The sequence below is a fragment of the Martes martes genome (assembly GCF_963455335.1).
Source record: "Martes martes genome assembly, chromosome: 1".
In the NCBI taxonomy this organism is placed as follows: Eukaryota; Metazoa; Chordata; class Mammalia; order Carnivora; family Mustelidae; genus Martes; species Martes martes.
In genome coordinates, this window is record NC_137888.1 from 147,805,223 (window position 1) to 147,824,874 (window position 19,652).

Sequence of the window (19,652 nt, forward strand, 5' to 3'; positions counted from 1 at the left end):
GTCAAAAGAAGGATTTCTTGTTCACCTATTTTTTTTTTCACATTTCCCACTTCTGAACAGAAGACTTGAGTGGCCATTTCTGATTGGTGGAATATATGTCACATACCAGCAGCTTAAATACAATGAGGCTGAGAAAGCAACACTTGATTTCTGTAATAGGACAAGGGACTCATTATATCTTCAAACACAGGAAGGATAATCCAAAGATGGTGCAGTTCTAAGTTTCCACTTTGAGAAACTAGAAAAAGTAGAAAAGTAGAGCAAAGTAAACCAAGACAAGCAGAAGGAAAGAAAAATAAAGATTAAAAACAGAAATAAGTGAAATTGAGAACAAAAAATAAAAGAAAATATCAATGAAACTAAACTCTGGCTCTTTGAAAAGTTTAATAACACTGATAACCATCTAACCAGACTGACCAAGAAAAAGTTTGGAAGACATAAATTACAAATATCAGGAAAAGAAGAGGTGATATCACTATAGACTCTGCAAATATTCTAAGAACATAAGAGAATATTATGAATGACATTCTGCCCATAAATTTGATAACTTAGATGAAATAAACAAATTCTTTGAAAGACACAAACTAGCAAAGCTCACTCAAGAAGAAATAGATAACATAAATAATCCCACACTTTATTAAAAAATTGAATTAGTAGGGGACGCCTGGGTGGCTCAGTTGGTTGGGCGGCTGCCTTCGGCTCGGGTCATGATCCCAGCGTCCTGGGATCGAGTCCACATCGGGCTCCTTGCTCGGCGGGGAGCCTGCTTCTCCCTCTGCCTCTGCCTACCACTCTGTCTGCCTGTGCTCACTCTCTCTCTCTCTCTAACAAATAAATAAATTTTTAAAAAAAATTGAATTAGTAGTAGTTAAAGGCCTCCTAAAAAAGAAAACTCCCAGCCTATATGTCTTCACTGGTGAATTCTACCAAACATTTAAAGAAGAAATAATATCAACTGTACACAAATCCTTAGAGAACATAGTAAACGAAGGGATACTTCCCAACTTATTTTATGAGTCCTGTATTACCCTGAATAACAAACTAGACAAAGATTTAGTAAGAAAAGAGCATTATAGAACAATATCCCTTATGATCATAGATACGAAAATCCTCAACAAAATACAAGTAAAATAAACCCAGGAATATATAAAACAATAATACACTATGTCTGACAAGGATTCATCCTTGGAATGTTAAGTTTGATTCAACATTTAAAAATCAATCACTGGGGCACGTAGGTGGCTCAGTGGGTTAAGCCTCTGCCTTCGGCTCAGGTCATGATCTCAGGGTCCTGGGATCAAGACCCGCATTGGGCTCTCTGCTCAGCGGGGAGCCTGCTTCCCCCTCTCTCTGCCTGCCTCTCTGTCTACTTGTGATCTCTGTCTGTCAAATAAATAAATAAAATCTTAAAAATATAAATAAAATAAGAAAATAAAAATCAATCACTAGGGGTGCCTGGGTGGCTCACTTGGTTAAGTATCTGCCTTCAGCTCAGGTCATGATCTTCAGATCAGGTTATGATCCTTGGGATGGAGCCCTGCATTGGGCTTCCTGCTCAGCGGGGAGTCTGCTTCTCCCTCTCTCTCTCCCTTCCTCACTCCCCATTTGTGCTCTCTTTCTCTCTCAAATAAATAAATAAAATCTTAAAAAAAATCAATCACTGCAATTTACCATGTCAACAGACTAAAGAAGAATTACCATATGATAATCTCTATAGATGCAAGAAAAACATTTAACAAAATTCAACATTGATTCATAGGCAAGAGCTCTCAGCAAACTAGGAATTACCTCAACCTGATCATAGACATCTGCAAAAAAACCTCTTAGCTAATGTGTACTCACTAGTAAAGACTGAATATTTTCCCCTAAGGTTGGAACAAGACAAATATCTCTGCTCTCATCTCTTCAATTCACATTGTATTGGCGATCCTAGCCAGTGCAACAGTCCTCTCTAACAGAAAGGAGAAATGATAAACCGTCTATACTGACAGATGGCATGATTGTCTACATAGAATATCCAAAATAATCTACAAAGAACTACTAGAAATAATAAGTGTGCTTAGCATTATTGTAGAATACAAAGTTAATTAAGAAATCAATCTTATTTCCATATGCTAGCAATGAACAGTTGAAATTTGAAATTTATAAAAGTATCATGCTGGAGTACCTCGGTAGCTCAGTTGGTTGAGCTTCTGCCCTCGGCTCAGGTCATGATCCCAGAATCCAAGGATCGAGCCCCATGTTGGGCTCCCTGCTAAGCTGGGGAGTCAGCTTCTCCCTCTTTTTCTCCCTCTGCCCCTGCTTGCATACTCTCTCATTCACTCTCTCAAATAAATATATAAAATCTTTTTTTAAAAAGTATCATGCTAATAGCACCCAAAAACATGAAATGTTTAGGTACAAATTTTACAAAATATGTTCAGAATAGGTGTGCTGAAAAGTATAAAACACTGGTGAAAGAAATAAAAGAAGACCTAAGTAAATAAAGTCATATCATGTTTGTGAATTGGAAGACTCGTTATGGCTTAGGTGTCAATTATCTCTAAGCTGACTTCTAGATTCAGTGCAATTCCAACCAAAATCCCAGCAGGATTTTTTTTAGACACTGGCAAACTGATTCTAAAATACATATGGAAAGGCAAAGGAACTAGAAAAACCAAACCAGGGGCGCCTGGGTGGCTCAGTGGGTTAAAACTTCTGCCTTCGGCTCAGGTCATGATCTCAGGGTCCTGGGATTGAGCCCCACATCGGGCTCTCTGCTCAGTGGCGAGCCTGCTTCCCTTCCTCTCTCTCTCTGCCTGCCTCTCTGCCTACTCGTGATCTCTGTCAAATAAATAAAATCTTTTAAAAAAGAAAAAAAGAAAAACCAAACCAATTTTGGAAAAGAACAAGTTTGGAGAACTCACACTACTGGATTTCAAGACTTATTATAAAACTACAGTGATAAAGAGTGTATTATTTGTAAAAGGTTAGACACAAAGATCAATGAAACAGAATAGAAAGTCTAGAAATAGACCCACATATACGCTTGTTTGGTTTTGACCACAATTACGAAGGCAATTTACTTGGAGCCAAGGTAATCTTTTCAACAATTGGACATTCATATGCAAAGAAATAAGAAACAAAAAACCTTGGCCCAGTTTAAAATACCATACAATAATTGAACAGATGTTTTACAAAAGTAAATATATAGATAGCAAATACGCACATGAAAGGATGCTTGGTATTATTAGTCATTAGGGAAATAAAAATTAAAATCATGAGATATCCCTACTCACCAATCAGAAGGAGAAAAAAAAAAGAAAGAAGAGAAAGAAGAAACACCATTAATACCAAGTGCTGATGAGGATATGGAGAAACTGAACCCCCCTTCTGTTGCCTGGGGGAATGCAAAATGATATAGTCACTTTGGAAGATAGTTTGGCAGTTTCTTATAAACTTAAATACCATGTTTACCTAAGTGAAATGAAAGCTATGTAGACATCTACACAGATGTTTATTCACAATCATCAAAAACTATAAAGAACACATGTTCTTCACTGGTTGAATAGATAAACTGTAGTACTTCCAACTCAGTAATAAAATGAAATGAATTGTTGACACCAAATAACATGGATGAAAGCCAAGTGCATTTAAAAAGCCAGACTCAAAAAGTTACATATTCCATGATTCCATGGCAACTTGGAAGAAGCAAAACTATAGACATAGGAAATATACTAATAGTTGTCAGGGGCTTGGCTTGGGGGAAGAGTTGAGTACAAAGGAGCATGTGTGTATTGTTGGCGTTGATGAAACTGTTTTTTATCTTAATCCTGGTGGTAGTTACATGACTGTATGCATGTGTTAAATTTCACAGAACTGTTTGATAAAGCTACATGTAGTAAATTTCACCCTCCCTCCAAAAAAGTTGAAGACCACAGCATAACCAAATTCACTGTAATAGGGAACATCAGTATCCCACAAAGCAGGGTAAAGGGAATTCAGATGAGCTATTAGCCAGAGTATCAGTTAATGAGCACTTCTTGGACAGCAATTTAGCAATATATCTTAAAAACATGCACTACTTAAAACAGGCAGTTCTGCCTCTGAGAATGTATCCTACAGACATCCTTGGATAGAGTAAGGCCTATGGGAAATGCAGTCTACCTGGTATCTCCTCAGCTTAGGACAACCAAGAAATGCCATCCTTGATGTGGGTACTTGGGGAGACAAATGTTGTGACCACCCCACTCATCTTCCCTGAGGTCATACTATTAGTGTACACCAGCCAGTCTTCCAGTTGCTCCAGGGCTGCCTGTGGCTTGAAGACCCCTACCCCAGCAACCTTCAAATAACGACTTCTGGGAGTTGGTATATAAATACCCCTTTTTCTCTCAGAGGTATCATTCCTACATTGATTCCCAGAATTCCTCATCAGGATTAACTTTCAATGATCAAACATAATGACTGGTTTGGTAACACATCTCTTATTTACTTCCTTTTCTTCCCTGCTTGGATTATGTCTCAAATAAGGGATTATGTCTGGGAATATGTCTCAAATAGGGCAATTCTGCTCAAATCCTTGTCTTGTGGTTTGCCTCAGGTGGAAACCAAACTAAGACAATGAGGTCATTCTGGAAGGAAGGCAGTAGTGACATGGGTGGCTTCCTGAATGGCGAGCACCAATCAAAGGACCAGACAACAAAAGGACAACTGCTCATGAGCCTATGTGGGACCCTTGTAGGGAGTGGGCAGATTTTGCATGAGGTGTAGGCTTGTGCCACTGAAATGTGAATTATTACTTGTGTTTGGGATCCCCGCTTTACTCACATTGCCATCGGTGGGACAGAACCACATGCCATATGAGAGTTTCTCACAGTCACTGCTTTAAATTAGACTGGGACAGCTGAACTTGTGGGCTTACCGAAGAGACACTTTTCCCAAGCACCATCAGTCACTGCTCAGAGATTTAAATTTCACAAATGGAATCTGTGCCCTGTGAACTACTGCCATTTAAGTTGGATATTAATAATTTGTGTCCCTCTACTACCAAGAAGAGTTTTGAGAAATGACTGCTTATGTTGTAAATTTTAGAACATCCTGGGTCAATTCATCTTCTAAAGTTAACTGGTAAAAGCAGCTGCTGTTCACAACATCAAAGAATAAGTTTTCATAATCCATAATAGACTGGCTCCAACAACAAGTTTCAAGCCTATCTGGTGATGCTTGATTCAGATCTTTTTCTTTCACAAATAGCAATCATTGGTGAATCAGTTCAAGTCAACTGGACTCCTTATGAAGACCAGACTGTCTGAAAAGTGATATAAGATTGAGACAGTCCTTGAAGACATATTGATTCTCTGCAAGTGCACTGCATTCTTACCATTAACAAATATCAGAGTGTCAGGCATAGTAGAGGTCAACTACTTCATGTGGATCAAATGTCACCGAGCCACCTGCCATGCCGGTCCCATATTGCATTGGGCTATCTTCTCCAAGATACAGCTTACACAATGATCGATTAATGCCATTAACTGTGTTTCTTGACAGCATAGACTGTGTTAATTGACAGGTGCCTTTATAGGTGTGGATGGGTGGAAAGTAATGAAACTTGTCTCAGCAATTCAGTTTATTCATAAGTTGTAGAAACTAATCTGAAAATTACTTGTAAGAGAAAATGCTGTATTACTACAGAAGGTAATTTTTTGTGATACTCATCCAGGCATTACTCATCCAATAATACTGCTAGGTAGTTTAGAATAGATCTTAACATTTAGCATGACTGGTCAAAAAATTTCGATGAGAAATCCATATAGTTTTCTGCAAAACGTGTGCAAGGGAAGAATGGAAGACTTTCTTGATATAAATTTATCTTGATAACAATTGATATATATTTAACCATCTTCCTAGGGAAAGGATGTAGTTCTTGTTAAAACAGTAGTCTCAAGCAAATATTTAGAGTTAACAAAATTTGTCAGTGTGTATGAGGACTGTATTGCACAAACCAAAACTTTCAGAAAAACTCAGACCCTTAAAAAAGGTCATTCAGAAGCTGGGTCAACTGGGACAGAGGGAAGCAGATGGTTGCTCAATCCTACAAGCTCTCCTTTGAAAAATAACCTTTTGTTTTCCCTTAATTATAAGTTTCTTTGCTTATAAAAATCTGGATGTGATTTCATCCTTTTATGTCATCCAGGCTGGATACAGAGCAGGGTGAAAGCGGTGAGTACCCACTTGTAAAAATTTAGACAGGCTTAGGGTAGGACACAGGGATACCTCAGAAACATAAGCTTGTAGGAAACAGAGATTCAGGGAAGCATGAGAAGAATGAGGGCTGAGGTAAAGGACAGGACTCTAGGGTAGAGGCTTCCAGGGTGACCAGATTTTGGCAGATGTTATTAGGAGGGTCTCAAACAGCAGAAGCAGTAGGTGGTCCTCTCAGTAGTGCTGAGCCCACTTGGAGATGAGTTCACTAACCAGATTAATGGATCCTGCTGAACCCGCATTGGGCCATCTCATTCCCCTCTGGAATGAGAGCATGGTGGGCCCTCAGCAGCTTCAGGCCTCAGGTTAAGAAGACTGAAGATTAGCACCAGGCTTGTAGACAAGAGAAGGTGGGAAGCTGGCCCAACACCATGGCTATGAGAACAAGGTTGATTCAGGGAGCACTTTGGTGGCCTGAGGACTCATCATAGAAAGTATTAAACTTGTGGCTCAGCAGGAGTCATTCCAACCCCACATATTGGGGCTGGGCTGCTGAGATGGAATTTGCTAAAAGGTATGTCGCTGACTTGGCCTTGCATCTTGAATGATGCAGCCTTTCCATAAGAAGCCCAATTATGGCCCAGATGCACATAGGGATGTCTGGTAAAGCAAGGACAGCACAACGAGCGAGCCCTCAGACTTCTCCCTGCCCTGCCCTGCTCCCGTGTGCAACCTCAGGCACACCCACCTCTTTCTTTTTCCTTTACAAGTTCAACAACTTCCCGCTTCAGGGCCTTTCTACTTGCAATCCCCTCTGCTTGGACTGCTTTTCTTCCACACATCCGCTTGGCTCACTCACCTACTCTATTCTGGTTTCAGCACAAACGAACTTAAGGAAGGTCTTTTTAGACCATTTTTACTAAAATTGCATGTTTCCTTTATCTAGCCTTTTACCCTGGATTTATTTTTTATAACACTTATAATTCCTTGATACTATATCATCAATTTATTATATACTGTCTCCCCACTATAATAAAAACATTATGGAGATAGTACTAACTGTGCCATCATATCTCCAATGTGTATAAACGGCTTCTGTACAGAGGAGCTCAAGAGATATTTGATGAAGGAATGATGAATGAATAAATGAGCTGTACTTGTGTCTACCATATGGAATGACTGTCAATAGTGCTCATCACCAGCCCACATGTAGCATGGTCAACACAGTTAATGAAGTGAGACTGCCTAAAGTTGTCGGTGGTCCTAAGAAAGCACTGCAGGGCTCCAGAAAACTTGGGTTGCTGAAGTGTCGTGAAGAGAGGCTTTCAGCTCAAGTGAATCTTCCCACTGCCTGGTTCTCTCCCCAGTGGGTTCTCCCCATCTCTTGTGGACAGTGGCATCCCTGACTGACACTAACACTTCCACAGGAGATGGAAACTGCCAGCTTCTGGGCAAGTCACAACCTTGGAAACAACCTGAGAACAGGAAACAAATCCCTCTAATTTGTATTCTCAGCAAGATTCAAGATGACACGGCACTGATGAAAAGGGAGAAATTTGAAATCAGATAGATTGCTTTCTGATGAAAACATGAATTCCCTAATTTAGAAAACCATCCTGGACAGCATGAATAACATAGTGGATAGGGCAGAAAAGAGACTCATTGATTTTGAAGGATGGTTTGATAAATTATCTGATTAGTCAGAAATGTAAAAAGATTTCCTATAAGTGTAAAAAGATTGAGATCATGAGCAAAAGATAAGAGTCATGAAAAATTGATTCAGGAGGTATTATAAAAGTCATTTTCCAAAGCTGAAAAGACTAAAATCTTTAGATAAAAATTGGCTTACCAAGTATTGGAGAAATTAAAGAAAGAAAGAATACACACTTAGGAATCCCTTGGAAAAATTTTGTTTTAATTTAAGAATAAGGAGGAAAAATCTTACAGGCAATCATGGAGATAAAATGAACAAAATGATGGAATTCACAGCTCACCTTTTTCCTGAGACTCTAAAGATCAGAAGGAAATGGGGCAATATTATAGATGGCCATTGAACACATTTGAGGCAAGAAAAATAGAGAAGACCCAGACAAAGTTTCAGGGGGAAATACAACAGTTCACGTCTCTTCTTCGTTCTGCTTTCCCCCAAAATAGCCCAGTGATTTTAGAAACAAATCACAACAGAGAACCCCAGTCTGAGGAAAACACAATATGAAAGAAACGGGGTGAGCAGTAATAGAGTTTAAAGTGAAATTATTCTCTAAATAATTAATTTAAACTACAAAAACAACTTTGAATGTAAATTGTTAAATTTTTAATTTTGTAAGGAAACAATGCTAATGTAAAAATAATCATGAAAAGAAAGATATTGGCAGGGGCACCTGGGTGGCTCAGTGGGTTAAGCCTCTGCCTTCGGCTCAGGTCATGATCTCAGGGTCCTGGGATTGAGTCCCACATCAGGGTCCCTGCTCAGCGTGGAGCCTGCTTTCCCCTCTCTCTCTGCCTCCTCTCTGTCTACTTGCGATCTCTCTCTCTGTCAAATAAATAAAATCTTAAAAAGAAAAAGAAAGAGATTTGACAGTTAAACAATATTATTAACTTGGGTTTAAAAACCAATATTATACCAAAAAACCAAAAACTTTGGGAAGTTGGAGGTGGACATGGGTGGGGAAAAAAAAAGAAAGTGTATTAGGTCACCCATTGTCTGTGCAAAGGGCCAGTAGGTCCTTTCTCATTCTTGACATTGATAAAAGAATACAGGATCAACTATTTTTTGAAATGGAAGGGTAACCATTAACCTAGGAAAAATAGAATTCATAATGTTCAAATCACTTGGGTAAAAAAGAACAAATAAACAAGCCACTTGGCAAAAGATGGGAAATAAAGAAGCAAAACGCATTAAAATTCCAAACAGTTTGCGGAAACTACAATGAAAGCAATAAGACCGCCTATGTCTATCGTCGAAACAAATAAAAGCAAAGATCCCCAGAATGGATCTAAATGTGGATTATTCCCAAGAAACATATCTAAGACAATGACAGAGAAATTAAAATGAGTTAGTAAGTAAATAAATAAATAGACAAATAAATGAAGGTGCAAGAATACACCAAGGTATGACACACAAATAAAATCATCTGCTTAAAACACAAGGTAGGGGGATGCCTCGGTGGCTCAGTTGGTTAAGCATCTGCCTTTGGCTCATGTCATGATTTCAGGGTCCTGGGATCGAGTTCCACATTGGGCTCCTTGTTCAGCCAGTAGCCTGCTTCTCCCTTTGCCTGCTGCTCCCCCTGCTTGCTCTCTCTCTCTCTCTCATTTTCTGACAAATAAATAAAATCTCTAAAAAGATTTTAAAGGGAAGGAAGGCTTGTTCCTTTTATTTTTCCTAAAGATTTTATTTATTTATTATTTATTTATTTTAGAGGAAAGGGGAGAGAGCACACAATGGCAAGCAGGGGGAGGGGCAGAGAGGGAGAGAGTCCTCAAGCAGACTCTGCACTGTGCTTGGAGCCCAACATGGGACTCAGTCTCAGGACCCTGAGATTATGACCTGAGCCAAAACCAAGAGTTGGCCACTTAACTGACTAAGCCATGCAGGCACCTCATCCCAGAGTTCCTTTTAGCAAAAGCATCCCATTTATGTGGAAGAAATGTATTGATGAGCCACTGTGGTGGCATTGGGAGCCCAAGGGCAAGTTTAGGTCTCAGAAGGTGCTCACTAAACTCTTGTGTAGGACCCTGTAGAGGACTTACCTGTAATCCTCAGACACAGGTAGAGAGAGAAGGCAAGGAACCAGCAGGCTGCCAGTGGGCTGTGCTTTGCTCTTTTACCCTCTTCCTGTGCTCCAAGCAAGGTCAGTCCAGGTAGCCAAAAGTCCTGCTGAAAGCTGGGCACCCATGGGCTCTTTCTAGAAATGGGTAAAGGAGCTTGTTTTTATGTCTGAATGGATGAATGCTGAGATACTTAAAGCAAACTCCAGCTGTGAGCGGGACTATTAGCAGGCCCCCAGCATTTGCAGCAACACTGAGGAGGTCTTTGTGGTTCTTCCTGGGGCACAGGTGTAGGGGTCTGACTCAGATTTCCTGACAGCAGGCCAGTGAATGCACTACCATGGAGATTTGGGGAACCCAAACACCAGACCACAGAAGAAGTTGAGGACTAGAATGTAACAAACACAGGCACAAAGCTCAATCACGGCATTCATTCCCAGGGATGGCCAAGTAAAGTGCCACAGATAAGGAGTTTGGGTCCCTGGTAGCTGGGCTGCATATGGAGATCCCCATAAATGAGTGGCACTCAGGTTGGGCCTGTGCCCTCAGTTGAAGTAAGCGTGCCGCACCGTGTCAGCACTTGGCCCAGATCCCTTCAAATCCCTTTCTACCCCTTCTGGGTGCTCCTACCACTTCTGTGTCTTCCCTGTGATTCCACTGCCTACAGCGAGAGCCTGCAGTGATTTCCTGAAGTTCCCTTCAGACTGGTGGAGCCCACCCAGTGCACTGGGAAGAAAGGCTAGGAGTTCCAGGGAACTTACTTCTCCATCATCGCCCATAGCCAAGGGCTAATGGGTGCAAGAAGATTCAAGTCCATTCCCTTTTGGAGGTGTAACTGTACCTCAGAGCAAAACTTATACTCCAGAATTCCCCTCAGGGTCAGGCTGAAAGTGTCTTTCATGGGACCTTGCCTGAAATCTCCCTCTGTTTGTCTCCTGACCTTCTGGGTCTTGCGTTGCCCCAACTCTCTTGTCAGATTCTCATCTCAGCATCTACTTCTAGATGGATTCTACTTCGAATCCAACTAAAACAGGTGTATCTGCCTCATGCAGATCTGGCTATCCCTACCAACCAACTTCCTCCCTTTGTTTTGGCTTCCTGCCAGAAAGCAACCTCATAACTAGTAGACCCTTTTACTGGGAATGAAAGGGTTGGCCCATGAACACCAGCATTAGGATGCCTCTCACCTCAGTACTTTGCCCTCGGAGGACCTGTTAAAGACTGTCCTCATCCGGCTTTTCAAAAACCTATAAAGCTGCTATTGAAATTTTTAGCTCTCGGAGTCCCTCTTCATTGACACCAGGTCTCTCTTCTTTGAGACAGACAATTCTTTGTTTTGGGGGACTATGCTATGCATTATAGGATGTTTAGTAGTATCCCTGGTCCTATACCCACTAGATGCCAATAGCATCCCCTTCTCCCCTCAAGCTATAATAACAAAAAATGTCTCAGACATCAACAAATATTCCCTGGGAGAAAAACTGCCCCTGATGAGAACTACCTATCTACACTGGCCCCTGGGGCTGTGGCTGGTGCTACCACCACACTCTCTGGAATGAGAACCCACTTTCCCCTCCTCTTTTGAGGCCAAGTTTATTAATGGTGTGAGGTAGGGGGTTTTGCTTTGAAAACACAAGAGACTTCAAAGGCCTAGTCTCTGAGAGAGCACACCAAGCTGGCATTTTTGGACTTCTCTATCTCTGACTTCAGTAGCTCTCTCATATATCCTAGACAAGGTTCAAAACCTTTGTAACTGCTGCAGAAGGAGCATGCTCTGAATAGAGTCTCTACCATCATTTTCCATTTCTTTGGTAATAGGAAGAGTGAGTGATTTACCCTAGGTATTCCATATTGTTGAGGGCCTCCCATTAGGCTGGTGAAAATGGGCTTCTAAGTCTGTAGATGGATCCCCAGATGCACCCACTAGTTTTCTCCCTCAAGGAATGTGACTCCTCCTTGCTGAGGAACCAGAATTAAGAACAGGATAGAACCTCTTTCATGAGCAATATTTATAACATGACTGATAGAAAATGTGATCCAAGTCAATGTAGCTATTTGTCATTTCCATTCCACATGAAGCTGTTCAGAATGTTCTGTGTAGGGGTGCCTGGGTGGCTCAGTGGGTTAAGCCTCTGCCTTCAGCTCAGGTCATGATCTCAGGGTCCTGGGATCGAGCCCCATGTCAGGTTCTCCACTCCATGGGGAGCCTGGTTCCCCTGCCTCTGCCTGCCTCTCTGCCTACTTGTAATCTCTCTCTCTCTCTCTCTGTCAAATAAATAAATAAAATATTAAAAAAAAAAAGAATGTTCTGTGTAATTCTCCTTGGCCATAAGGGGAATGTAAAAATCACATGGAGTTTGCTGTTAATGGACTTATTATAGCTGTGTGACTTTGGAGAAGTTTCCTAACCTCTCTGAATCTCATTTTCTTTACCTAAAAATGAGTACCTATTCATGAGTAGGTTGGTGTTTTACTTTTTAATAAAATGAGATAAAATATGCAAGATCACCTGGTAAAATACATATCACAGAACTGTCAATCAACAGATGGCAATTACTCTGTCTTTTATGATGCTGGCCAAGTTCCTTCATTGATCTGAGCTTTGATTTTTTTCATTTATAAAGTGAGAATGATAATACTGGGGTCCTATGGAGATGAAGTAATAATTTAGATGACAGTATTTTTAGAACTGTAGAGTTCTATAAAATATGATTATATCTACTACATAACCACTATGGATAACACTGGAGCTTATAACATGATGAGCACTGGCAGCTTGCCTGTAAGTTCTGGTGCCAGCAAAGGGTAGTTGTGCTCTTTGACCACCTCAGAGCACCTGCTCTTCTCACCTTAATACTAATGCAGGTATTTTTGAGTAAGTACTGGGCCTGAGTGAAGTTTCCAAAGTACCCCACCCTAAATCAAGGGGCCATCCTCTGGTTCAGAATCCTGAAGGGCTTAACTCTTCTGACGGGGAGAAAAATCCTATAGTGTAAACTATCTTCCTTTGATGCTCTGTAAGAGCTAACATTTTTAGAGTATTCACTCTGTGTCAGTCATTGTGTTGCACTAAAGATATTGTGTGAATTATCTTATGTGATCTTCACATGATCCCCTAAAGTGAGCACTATTATTATCCTTAATTTATAGATGAGTTAATTGAGGCTCAGAGTAGTAGCTTAAGTGTGGGAGCTGGAATTCTAATCTAATAGTCTAACTCATACAACTGGCAGCCCTCTAATTTCAAATACTGGGAACACTGTCACGCTAGAGCTTAGATTAAGACTTCATTGATGGTGGGGTGGATACAGGGAGGAAGACCTCTTTCCCTCAAAATAAAAAATAATATTTTATCAACCAGAGTTATCCCAAGTGAAACATGGCACCTTTAAGTATGAGGACCCCCTACTATTACAGATATTCAAGAATAGTCTGAACAAATAACTATCAGAGATATAGAAGGGAGAATTCTATTTGGCTAGGGTTTTGATTATACAAGAATGTAAATGTGCCAGAAACATCAGGTTTGGGATTCTTGCAAAACACAAAACGTATGTGGCATATAGTCTGTATGGGAATGGTATCATATGTAGGAAGTCAGATTCTCTTTCAAAAAGAAAATGGGATTGAATATAAGGGATCATGGGTACAATCAAATCTAATACCAAAAGATCCAAGATAGCTAAGGAAATGGATGGATTAAGGTAGAAAAAATGGGAGCTAAAGTGAACACCCAGAAATTAAAAAGAGCTAGATAAGTCTGAGCAGGCAAGGAGCATTGCCAACCCCAAAGACCAATTTAGATATGTAGGTCTACATTTACTCTCCAAGGGTGGGCAGGAGTCAGATCCTACTCTGTATGTTAGGCCATGAAATCCAAGCTTCATCTTGCAACAAAAAGGAGCCACAGAAGGGCTGTAGTTAGGTGGTTTCATGTTGATAAAGTTGGAGGGTGATCAGAGAAGGTCTGATCCTCTGGTCAGACAGCGATGCTTAAGATATTGGTTACAGGACTTCTACCTGACCTCTCATTGGCCAGTCTGGGCTTGTCATCCAACATGCCACTGATCTGCTTCTGTCAAGTTCATCAATAGGTTTCATCCTGAAAAACTATAGATAATTTTCTATTTTCAAACTACTTTACTTCTCAGCAGGATTTTACACAATAGCACTCTCCTAGCTTGTTTTCCATGATAGCATGCTCTCCAGGATACTTTTATTTTTATACCACAATATTTAAAACCTACAAAAAGCATAGAAAGTTTACACACCCATACACCTACTACCAAAATCAAATAGATGTTTACATACTGCAATTATTAATTTCAACTCTATTGCTTCTTGTATCTATATTTTTTCCTTCTGGATTCAATTTTCTTCATCCTAAAGTACATATTTCTTTCTGGTAGAATCCTCTCGATTTTGGTCTAAATATGTTATTTTTGGCCCTTATTCTTTCTTTTTTTTTAAATTTTTATTTATTTATTTGACAGACAGAGATCACAAGTAGGCAGAGAGGCAGGCAGAGAGAGAGGAAGGGAAGCAGGCTTCCCGCTGAGCAGGGAGCCTGATGTGGGGCTCGATCCCAGGACCCTGGGACCATGACCTGAGCTGAAGGCAGAGGCTTTAGCCCACTGAGCCACCCAGGTGCCCCTGGCCCTTATTCTTGAATGACATTTAGCTGACTGTAGATTTTAAATTAAGAGTGAATTTTCCCTTAATTATTTCCTTATTTAATACCAATCCTCTATTACTGTGAAAGGTCTATTGTAGTAGCAAACCCTCCTCATGGACACTGTTTTAGAAAACAAGCAGCAAGATGACAGACCTAAAACTAATAACAACTAGTTATAAAATAAATTAAACGTAAATGGCTTAAACCCTCCCATTAAAGGCAGTGATTTTCAGTTTGGATAAAAAGATGAAGATACAACTAAATTCTGCTTAAAAGAAATGCATTTTAAATATAAAGGTACAAACAGGTTAAAAATAAAAGAAAGGAAAAATTTATATCATGTTAACACTACCTCCCTATCTCCCCTCAGAAAAGATTGGAGTGGCTATATTAAATGTTAGACAAAATCAATTTCAGAACAAAGACTACTTCATAATGATAAAGGAGTCATTCATAAAGGTCATTCACAAACCTAAATGTTTATGAACCTTACAACAGAGCCTCAAATACATGAAGTAAAAATTGATAGAATTTCAAGGATATAAAAGATACAATTCACCATAATAGTTGGAGGTCTTAATAACTAAATAATTGATAGAACAAACAAATAGAAAATTAGTAGGATATAGGAGACTTGAACAACACTACCAATCAGCTTTACCTAACTGACACACTTATAGAATATTCCACTCAACAACGGAATGTTTTTTTCAAGTACACACAGAAAATTTACAAGATGGACAATATTCTGGGGACAATATTCTGTTTTTTTCAAGTACACACAGAAAATTTACAAAATGGACAATATTCTGGGGCGCCTGGGTGGCTCAGTGGGTTAAGCCTCTGCCTTCGGCTCAGGTCATGATCTCAGGGTCCTGGGATCAAGCCCCGCATCGGGCTCTCTGCTCAGCGGGGAGCCTGCTTTCTCCCACCTTTCTGCCTGCCTCTCTGCCTACTTGTGATTTCTCTCTCTCTGGCAAATAAATAAAATCTTAAAAAAAAAAAAAGATGGACAATATTCTGGACCATAAAAGAAGTTTCATTAAGTTTTAAGAGATTCAAAGCAGACAGAGTATTTTCTGATCACAATAAAATTAAATTAGAAATCAATAACAGAAAGATATCTGGAAGATTCATAAAAAATTTGGAAACTAAGTAACACACATCTAAATAACCCATAGGTCAAAGAAGAAGCCAAAAGGGAAGTTAGAAAGCATTTTAATTTAATGAAAATGAAAACAATAGCATACCAAAATTTGTGCAAGCCATCAAAACCATACTTAGAAATTTATACACTAAGTGCCTATGTTTGAAAAGAAGAAAGTTTTTAAATTATTGATCTTAGCTTCCACATTAAGAAACTAGAAAAATGAGAGCAACTTGAGACCCAAAGTAGGCAGAAGAAAAGATGGAGTGAAAAATCTATGAAGTAGAAAACACAAAAAAATGAAGAAGATCAATTAAATGATAGTTAGTTTGAATTACCAATAGTAAGAATGAGGGAGCTGCCATCACTTCATATTCTACAGGTATTAAAACATAATAAATAAATATTATAATTCACCTTATGTTGAAAAGTTTGACAACTTAGATGAGATGAAAGGAACAAAGGATAAAACAACCAAAGCTTGCTCAGGAAGAAATACTTATTAACAGCCCTAAATATATTTAAAAAATTAAGTTTGTACTTGAAAACGTTTCCCCAAAGGAAACTCCTAACCCAGAAGAATTCACTGGGGATTCTATCCCACATAGAAGGACAGAATATTACCAATTCTATACAAACTCTTTCAGAATATCGCAGAGAATGGAATACTTTGCAACTGACTCTACAAAACCAGCCTTACTCTAAAGCCAAAATGAGACAAAAACTTTCAAGAAAATTACAGACCAATATCCCTCATGAACATAGTAGCAAAAACCCTCAAAAGAATACTAACAAGATGAATCTAGCAACATATAAAAAAGATCATCTATCACAAACAAAAGATGTTTCTCCCACTTGTTTTTGTCACTCAACACTGTTACTCAACATTTGAAAACCTTAAGGCTACTCCTACACCATACGTGCCCTTGAACTTTATTTGTGAAAACCCACCAGGTCTTTCTATGACTTATTACAACCTTTCCTCTCCTTTCTTTGCAGTACTGTTGGGTTATTAGACTTGGACCCTTGGTGTTTGCTGAGGAATCTATCTTGTGTATACCCTTTGGTTTTTTCCAATTCTGGATATCTAAATTCAGAGCTTAAGACCAGTCCCAAATTCAGCCAACCAGAGTCTCATCCATGTCCAGCCTATTTACAGACAAGAATAAGACCACCTTAATTTACAAACGTAGGGTTTTGATAAACAATATATATAAAACACCTACCACATGGAAGACACCCAAGGAACACCACTTTCCTTTTTCTCTTCTAGGGGAAAGGTCTGGATGAAATCTGAGTGAGGCAAACTGCCTATTATCTTAGGCTTCCAGCTCTATGTTGCAAATCCAGATGTGGGAAGCCCATTGCTCTTCTTAAACATCCGGCTTGCTGGATAAAGTTGCAAAGTGCTGTTTGGGCTGTGCTAGAAGATGAAGACTATTTTTGCTGGAGAGTAATTTAATCTCATTACCACCAGCAGTCCATTTAGGGCTGATGGTTCTGCCATAGATTTCAGACCCTATCAACAAGATAAGGTGCATCATTTCCAGGAGATGTATGATTGCCACTGCAAAATTATTTTTAGGAAGCTGCCTTTTTTTTTTTTTTTTGTCCAGAACATTCACCTGAAAATAGCTCTGAACATTGTGGAGGCTGCACCTTGCAGAGTACTGAACTAAAAGTTCAAGCCTAAAGATTTATGGAGAAGATTTTACCTCTAATTCCAGATTTTGTAATGATACAAAACATGTTGATAATAAATAGCAGCCATAAGAGACTTGAGAATATGGTCCAAATTCAATCCACTCCCTGCCTTTTATCCAGAAAGAATCTAAGTATCCTGTTCCTTGAGGCAGCGGCTATTTCTTCTCCTCTCTGCTAATAGTGGACTTTCAATTGTATTCCACTCACAGGTTGCTTTCGTTTTCTTCCTTGCTGACAGAATCCTAATTTTGCTCAGGCAGCAAATCATGAAAGCCAGTCTTGGCAATCCCACTCCTTTTTGCCAGTCTAAAGGAGCCAGGAAGCCATCATGGGAACAAGGGTTGGCAAAGGAGATGGAAGGAGATGCTTCTAGAGACTTCTGCAGGAATACAAAAGAAGAGCAGTACATGAAGAAAACCCTCCCCTGCCACTTCCTCAGTCTTAATTTTGGAGCAGGATGGGGATTTGATGTTTGAGGGTGCAGCAGCTATCTTGACACCAGAAGACCACAGCCTGGGGAAATGAGAGGCAGAGGGGAAGCATGGGTACTAGGCTTGGACTACCTTCCTTTGGATTTTTGATGGTTAAAGAATAAAAGTCCTGGTGGCCTAAACCACTGAAGGCTGGGCTTTTACTATTTGTAGCTAAAACAATTCCGAGATGAACATCCACTGGTTTTCCAATATGTGTTCTCTCCATCTTCCTTAGTATGTAAGACAACGCCCCTCCCCCACCACTACCACCATTTTCTTCTGGGGATATGGTCACCTGGATTAATGCTCCATTTCCCAGTCTCCATTTCAACTAAGTATTCCCATGTGACCAATGAGATATTAGCAGATTGTGTCAGATGAGAGCCATTGGAAATCATCCTTAAAAAGAATTGGTTCCTATATTTTGCTCCTTTTGCTTCATCCCCTTCTTCATGTAGGCACTTGGAATGAGAATGTGATGGTTGGAGCTTTAGCCAGCATCTTGGTCTGTGAAGATGAAAGCCTTATCCTAGGGACAAAAAGTGGCAAGGTAAAAGAACCTGTGTCTCTGAGGGGTTTGCAGACAAGAACAGCCCTAGATTTGCCCACCTCCAGACTTTTGTACAAGAGACAAGTCAGTCTCTATCATGTTTAAGCCATTTTTATTTTAGTTCTCTGTTCATGCAGCTGAATTTAATCCCAGGTGATATACTAAATGGGCAGCTGCTGGGAGTACCCCAGAGTCATTGTACTTCATACCCCAGAGTCTACGGCAGCCATCTAGTTTCTAGAAGAGAAAGAAGGAATTAACAGTGAATGGCAATTACGCAACTCTTGTATTGTAGCACAAAAGTAGCCATAGATAATATGTTAAACAAATGGGTATGGCTGTGTCTCAATAAAATTTTATTTATAGAAACAGTTAAGTTGGTTAGATTGGGCCTATGGCCAGCTATTTTAGATGCCAACCATTGTGTTAGATACTCATTTGTTAAGCATCTACAATGTGCCTGACATTTGTCCAGATGTTTCAGAACACTGCCCATCATTATTTTGATCAGATTCTGAAAGTCTCATGCATGGGGACACTGACCACATGCCACACTCACAGTCAGTAACAGTGCTGGGATGTGGACCCAGACCTGGTCTCTAAAATTCATGCCCACTTGAATATATTACTCTCATATTCTTTTCCATGAATGAAATTTCTCTTCTAGTAACTGTGTGCATTGTACCTGTGAGACTGCTAGTGGGCACACCTGACCACATTTCAGATGCTCCCCAAGGACCAGAACAGTGTGACACGCCAGCAAAGCTTGTGGAAGGAGGCGCAAACATAAACATTGTCTCATTTAACACATTTCCTGCAGACAGAACACTCAGCTTCAAATTATGGGTGGGAGAGGAAGGGACAGACAATAGAAGGAAAAAAAGAGAGGCACGAGGCTCTGAGGAATTCCACAGCAGAATAGACTAATTATAGTGCCTCCTCCTGAGAACCCAGTAGGCAGGAAGTTGGAAATTCTAAACCTATCAACAGGGACCTACCATGTGCTGACCCCTATATTAAGGGCTTTCCTTCTGTGGTCTTATTGAATCCCCACAAAAAGCCCCATGAAGTTGATACCAGGACCCCCTTAATGGTACCAGAGGCTCAAAGAGTTCTTGGTAGTACCAGAGGCTTAGAGAGTTGAGTACA